The following is an 8,180-nucleotide window of genomic DNA, read 5'->3' on the forward strand; positions in this document are numbered from 1 at the left end:
TGCATCTTCCTTGTCTTCATCTTGCATCTTCATTTTTACAAAAAAAATATATCCTAATACATTTTTCTAAAAAATGAAAATACAACCTAATCTATTTTACATACCAAATATAAAATAAATTACATAACCAAAATAATAATATTACAAACCAAATTGAATGAATATTACAACCACATGAATGAATTAATATTATATACCAAATGCATAGATTAATTCAACCAAACATGCAACCATTCAAACACAAGGTCAAGGCTTGATTGTGAACTTTAACATACAACCAATATGACCAAAATGGAACAACCCAAAACCCATTTTGGGTGTCCAAGAATTCGGCCAAAATAGCAAACCCACCCAAACCTGAGAATTTTTGCATTCTACTATCAAGCATGTTCATAAAATGCAAAAATATAGTGGGTTTAATAGATCATCTCGAAACATATTTCAACAACTTCGGCTCTAGATACCATTGTTGGGATTTAACAAGTTTCAATATACTTAAAACCATTTAAGTAGTAAGATAGCGGAAGCAAGTAAATATTACCATTTTAGAACTTGTTATATTTTAACCAATTAAAGTTAAATCCCAATTAGGATCAAGTTGTGAAACATACTTACAAACTACAAGCAAGAAAAGAGTTTATACCTACTCCAAGCTTGTTGATAGATGATGAAGATGATGATGATGAATGGAGCTCCAAAAGAATGAAACCTCAAGTTGTTATACCCCAAACTTTGCACCAATACCTTGTACTTTGGTTATGATTTATTAACACTTGAATAGAGTTTGCAAAAACCAAATGAAGAACCCTTTCTTTCCCTCAAAACTCACAGCATACAGCAGCAAAAATGAGAGTGTTTTGTGCAGTTTTTCTAAGTATAATTGCATGTATTGTGTATATCAAAGAGTCATGTTACTTGTATATGGAAATGGGAAAGCATGAGTCAAGGAATCTAAGCCAAGAGCATGTGTATCTCATTCCCCATGCCACTTCCCATTTGTTTTATAAAATTAGTTTTATATAAGTTAAATTTTATAAAACTTTTTTTATAAAACTTCCATACACATTTGTTATGTACATTTATATATATAAAACCAAGTTTTTATAAAATGTAACAAAACAAAGTCGATTATTTAACCTACAAATAATTTAAACTCTTATTATATAAATTATTCCATAATTTATATATATACACATCAAGTAATATTTCAGAAAACCATTTTTCTTAAAGTTCAAGTGTCGCGTATTTAATCAATGATCCAATCGCTAAGATTAAATACGAATAAGGTGTCGGTAAGTTTGTTATTGGATATGACCCGACTTGGATCAAAACATATTAGCCACGTTAATCCAATCGTCAAGTGTCGCGTATTTAATCAATGATCCAATCGCTAAGATTAAATACGAATAAGGTGTCGGTACGATATACCTTCAATATTATGAACAAAAAAAAAATTAAACTAACTAAAATCAAAGTTTGTTTCAAACCCATAATACAGTATGGTAATACTTAAGCACCGATCCTAAAAGCAGGGATAGTCGAGGCGAGTAATAAACGAAGAAGCAAACCTTTACGAAACAGTGACTAATAGCAACCTTTGATACCCAATCAATTGACCTGCAATAATAGTTATTTAGAGTATCCAATGACGAATATCATATGAGAATTAGAGATTTAAACAAAATTGAAACTTGTACGTAATGGTGAACAAATGAACAATCAAAACTTTTCACGGGTGAATGCAAGGGGTGTTGTTGTTGGCGGCGGTGCTACTCTCTACAGGTGTCATCTATGTGACTTTAGAGAGAAATTAATATGAATGATCATTACAAACTTGGGAGTAATTTTACCCTTCTCCACGATCTACATCTTGCTAAACTAATAATTTGGTGCTCAACCTGAAACATTAATGATAAGATAAAGCATATCACATAAACCTCATGTAATGACCTGCATATAAAGATGTCGATTTGTGTTATGACTTATGACAAATAGGTTGGCTCATAAAGAATTTTAGCTAAAAAGGGATGGGACAAAAAATCAAAGAGGTTGAAATCATTCGAAGTTTATTTAAATGCATATAACTTCCTAAAGGATATTTGTGCTTTTATTGCAATAGTAATACTGTTAATGTCATTTTATTTAAAGACGACCTAAAAACCAACAATTCGACTTCGAATTATTGATAGTGTCAAATGGGAAAGTATGGTGCATGAGTCAACGTGAACCTTTTTTGACCCATTTCTCAACTCACTGCCCTTACAACCTCAAATTAACATTAACATACTTATTTAAAGTTTAAATGGTATCATTATGGAAATTCGCATAATGATACAAATAACATTAGTATTAACAAAAAATATTCACATAATGATACAAATAACTTGAACATACTTATAAGAATCTGAACGTAATGATACACCAGTAACAAACTCACATAATGATACACCAGTAAAGATACATCAACATTTAGTATTAACAACAATTAGATCATTATGTACATATTTCAATCATCAAATGTATATTAATCATCAAACAAATCGCATCAAATAACATAGTCAAATGAACAGAACCAAGAAACAGAAAGCACCATAGAGCTAACCACTATCCATGGACTGATAATTTGCTTTTTTGGTTGGCCACAGTTTAACTTAGGTGTATTCACTTAACTTTTTGGCTAAAGAATTGGGTATTTCATCTCTCTAATGTAGACATGGTTAGAAAAAAATAAAACAGAGAATAGCAAACAGATAGTCGATTATAAACATTCACACACATAAGATTTAACTCATTCACACACTTTCAAGTAGCATATCATAAATATAGAACAAAAACCAACATACAAATACAAATTACAAATCAACAATTACCTTTATTAGATTGTCCTTGACCAATTCTGAAAGCGAGATTGCTGACCTTGAAATTAACATCGTACCATCATTACCAAAAACAAATGTATTAACTAACGAACACAAATCAAAAGGTTATCAAATCAAGAATAAAGAAACCAAAATAATACTTCATAAATAATTAAATCCAAAAATACTAACCTTTTGATATAAAGTGCCCTAAAACTTGACATATGACTTATCTAATTGTGCACCCCAGGATTAATTGTTCATATGGCAACAAAAATTTCAAGTCGTTCGTTCGTTCCGACTATCGGGTTTTACTGCGTGTTGTAGAGAAATCAAATCATTGGAGGTGGTGGTTATGGCGGGTTGTAGAGAAATCGGGGGATTGGATGTGGTGATGTTGGTGGCGGCGGCGGCTCTGGTCGCTGGCGTTGGTGATGGTAACGGTGGTGGTGCTGTGGATAGTAGTGGCAATGGCCACCCGATACAATGGATCCATCTGATCCACCCGATACATAATGGATATTGACGATATAAATGGATATGGATACGGATATGGATCAACCTAAATTGATACGGATATGGATATGGATGAAAAACTTTCATCCATTGATATATCCATATACACCCGAAATACATTTATAAATACATAAATATAGATATATGCAAGCACATTTACTATTATAAAAGCATTTACAATTACACATATATTTCTTTAAATTATATAATGAATTAACCATGAAATATTACAATAAAACACGTATATATATAATCAAATATACATAAGAATTACACATTTAATTTGTCATAGTCTGTCTAATAGTAAGTTTAACAAATTGTGTTATATCTTTGACAAATATTACATGTTTTTATGGAGAGATTTTAATTATGCCACATTATATTAAATTTTTTTATTTTACGTATTATTTTAATCACATATTAGGAAATATTATAACATTATTTGAATATCCAATGGATATCCATTAACCTGCTTAATCCATTGGATATAGATATGGATGGATGAACTGAAATTAAACGGATATGGATATGGATAATAAAAACTAAATGGATATGGATATGGATATGGATACAGCCTCACCCGATCCATATCCGATCCATTGCCATCCCTAGTAGCGATGGAAGCAATTGGGGTTAAGGAGGTTTTTTTCTTAAGTGGGTGTATGTAGAAGAGTTTTTTTAGCGGTGTCGTTTTGAGGGTTTTTGTTAATTCAACGATTAAAATTGGGAGGACTTTTAGTATATAAGGGAAATTAATAATAGTTAAATGAAAATTTAATAAATTATATTTATTTATTTAATTATGCCGGGAAAAAATATATATATATACATTATATATATATATATATATATATATATATATATATATATATATATATATATATATATATATATATATATATATATATATATATATATATATATGGGCACGATCCATGGATACGCTTAAAAGGCGTACAAACGGGATAAGCAAAATAAAAATTTTTTTTTTTTTGAATTTTTTTTACATTCATAAATCTGCATTAAAATGCACCTCTAATCAATTTTTTTCATAAAAAAAATTTCAAAATCTTTCAAAAATCGATGATGAATGGTAAAATTAACCATTCATCGGGTTAATTTATCATTCATCTTGTTTACGATGAATGATAAAATTAATCAATGCTAAAAAAAACCAGATGAATGGTTAAATTAACCATTCATCTATTTTTTTATCATTCATCATAAACAGACGAATGGTTAAATTAACCATTCATCTGTTTTTTTTAGCATTGATTAATTTTATCAAAATGAGAGATAAATTAACCAGATGAATGGTTAATTTTACCGTTCATCATCGATTTTTACCATTCATCATCGATGTTTACCATTCATCATCGATTTTCGAACGATTTTGTTAAAAAAAATTTAAAAATTTTTTCGTTTTCTTCTATTTGCATATTAAAGGATCGTTTTTTTATATAAAATTTTTTTTTGAAATTTTACTTATCCAGTTTGTACCCCATTCAGTGCTTATCCATGGATTGGTCCACTATATATATATATATATATATATATATATATATATATATATATATATATGCTATAATTCAGTAGGCTTATAACTACCTTTAGTGGTTTGATTCGTGTTATAATTCAGTAGGCTTATAACTACCTTTAGTGGTTTGATAACGTGTTATAATTCAGTAGGCTTATAACTACCTTTAGTGGTTTGATTCTTGATTAAGAATACTAATAATGAAGTGTAAGAACAAAGATGATAATGGAGAGAAAGAAAGAAACACTTTGTAAGTGTGAGAAATGGTGCAAGTGTTTTAGCTTGCAATACATGTCTATTTATACAAAAACAAAGCTACCCAATATTGACTAAGTATTGGTACAAAATTGACTATCCACATATAAATAATATTTTTATTATTATAACACTCCCCCTTAAATATCAATTTTGTTTTATTGAAGATCAACTATAAGTTACTGCCTCGTTAAAAACCTTGCTAAAGAAAACCCAGTGGGAAAAAACTTTAGCTAAGGGAAAACAAGTGCAGAATGGAGTTGACTCCCCCTCAAGTAGACATCATTGAGTCGTCACATCTTTTGAACTTGACTCATGCCAATATTGTGAACGTGTGTTCTGAAAATAGCAGTTGACAGTGCTTTGGTATAAAGATCAGCAGAGTTGTTGATTGAACGTATCTCATTTCAATCTGGTTGGCCTTTATGAGATTTTGAGTGTATGAGAAGAATTTAGGAGGTATGTGTTTTGTTCGGTCACTTTTGATATACCCTTCTTTCATATGTGCTATGCAAGCTGCATTATCTTCATAGATAGTTGTTGGGCTTTTATCACGTTATAGTCCATAAGAATCAGTAATGAGTTGTGTCATTGATCTCAACCAAAAACATTCCCGAGTAGCTTCATGTAATGCAATCACTTCGGCATGATTTGATGATGTTGCAACAAGTGTTTGTTTTTTAGAACGCCATGATATTGCAGTACCTCTATTTAGGAATACATATCCAGTTTGAGATTTAGCTTTATGTGGATCAGATAAATAACCTGCATCTGCATAACTAACCAAATCTTGTTTTGATTCGTTAGAATAAAATAATCCTAAATCAGTGGTTCCTCGAAGGTATCGAAATATATGTTTGATCCCATTCTAGTGTCTTTTGGTAGGAGCTGAGCTGAACTTTGCTAATAAATTAACTGCAAAAGAAATGTTGTAGCGACCCGTCAAAATCGTCATTGACGGCGCCGTCTACTTAGGTCCCGTTACGTGGTCATAAGTCCTTAAGATGACGTTTGACCAAAAATATGTCGCATTCATTTCAAATGTAAAGGACGTTTCAAGTTTACAAAAGTAGTTCAACGACTAGTTACATTACAATGTTTAACGTACAATTGAAACCTATGCGACACAATTTAAAAGCAAGTCAAAGGGGCTCCAAATATGCAGGTATACTCGACATCCAAGCAAGTATAAAAAAGAGTGCGGAAGCATGTATCATATAGCATTCAGGGACCTGAGAAAACATAGAGAATCTGTCAACGAAAACGTTGGTGAAATCATAGGTTTAGTAAATGAGTATGTAAGTAAAATAAGTTGAACCACAAATTATAGTATAAGTCGATTTTCCAAATCGTTTGAATTCCATAAGTATTGTTGTTTACCGAGCACCCAATTATCAAAGCTTAACCATATCATTTACCTCAGCATAAAAGTGTTAGAACATACACCGTACCAGAATATATTTCATTCGCTTAACGGTAGCGAACCGTCCGAATGAGGGTTAGTCAAACCCGTATGGATCTACACAACATAGTCTCGCTTACACCATCTGATGTAATTAATGATAATTGAATTGAGGGTTTTTGTTCAAACTCGTCCGTATCTTTGTATTCGTATTCGTGTTTGATGTATAAAAGTATGAAAGGTATATATGCATATGAAATGTATATAAGTATGTAACGTATATGTTTCTCAGCCCACGATTTAAAAATATAAAAGTTGTTGAAAAAGTGGGACTATGATCTCACCTCGAGTGCACGAGTATAAAAGTACTTCACAAAGTAAACGTGTGCATGAAAGTTGCTTAGCCTTGACCTAAACAAGTAAGTTGTATCAATTTACCGGTTACGACACAAGGTCGGGTGAAATGTGTTCAATTAGTCCTATGGCTCGTTACGACTCGATTAAGTAGCATGTGAATCAAATTGTCAATTTTCATGCAAGATACAAGTATAGAAGCAAGTTAGAGAGATTGCATAAGTATTCGGTTAAGTTTGGCAACAAGTCAAACTTGGTCGGGTCAAAGTCAACGAAAAAGTCAACACGTTCGGGTCGGGTCCCGAACTATTTTTCTGAGGTTTTTAATCATATATAAGCATGTTAGTCAAGTTTCATGTTAATCGGAGGTGCGTAGCATAGTTAGAATTAATCGAAAAATGACCAAATTGGACAGCACCTGATAGGCCATCTGGACGGAGTCCAAAATGGCTGGATGGCGTCCAGTATTGAAGTACTGGATGGCATCCAAAAGACTGGACGGCGTCCAAGTCTGAAGGGCTGGACGGCGTTCAAGAATCTGGACGGCGTCCAGATCTGTATCCAGGCCCTGTTTTGCTGCAACAAAGAATGCACGAACCAAAACTCAAACAATCCCAATTTATGACCCGCAAACAATCAAAACATGTATCCTATATCATCGGGAAGGTATTTTGACAAAGGATACAACTAACCACATATCATCAATCGAGTTTATCATTTACAATAACCGAATTCTCGTCAAGTGATCATTTAGAGTTCGTTTTCCAAGTTTCAAGTTCACAAATTCATTTCATGATTCGGTAGTCCAATCTACACATACGATATGCCGTTTCGAAGGTAATTAAACGTACATTGCAACTAAACACTTACTAACAACATTAACAAGCATTCAATGCATCAAAAGTTCATTTTAAGGTTCATCAAACCCTAATTAAGAATCACAAAATCAATAATCATGTTAACGCAAGGTTTTCATATCATCCAACATACCAAAACGAAACTAACGATGCTAGTAACACTTTTAACACAATGGGTTTAACATCTAACAACATTTAATCAATCAAAATCAAGGATTAAACTAACCCATTTCCAGTGTTCATGCTAGTTACACCAAATAACAAGATCGAGCATACAAATTACATACACGACATCACAATGAGCCATAGACACTAACTAACACCATTTCAAGTCAAAAACACGAATTTAGAGAAATCTAGAGTTTTAGAAATGTTACCCAAACGAGATGAAGTTGGTACCA

At 31.9% G+C, this 8,180-nt stretch overlaps 1 long non-coding RNA gene across 1 annotated transcript; it reads right to left on the reverse strand.

Annotated features, from left to right (window-relative positions):
* Window positions 1-1,369: 1,369 nt before the first annotated feature.
* On the reverse strand, window positions 1,370-3,344 carry LOC139873492 (uncharacterized). Its single transcript, XR_011767359.1, has 3 exons — window positions 3,051-3,344; window positions 2,871-2,916; window positions 1,370-1,898 (listed from the first exon to the last, which is right to left on the reverse strand). It is a non-coding gene; the product is annotated as an uncharacterized lncRNA (long non-coding RNA).
* Between the last annotated feature and the right edge of the window lie 4,836 nt (window positions 3,345-8,180).

The sequence above is a fragment of the Rutidosis leptorrhynchoides genome, chromosome 10 (assembly GCF_046630445.1).
Source record: "Rutidosis leptorrhynchoides isolate AG116_Rl617_1_P2 chromosome 10, CSIRO_AGI_Rlap_v1, whole genome shotgun sequence".
Lineage (NCBI taxonomy): Eukaryota > Viridiplantae > Streptophyta > Magnoliopsida > Asterales > Asteraceae > Rutidosis > Rutidosis leptorrhynchoides.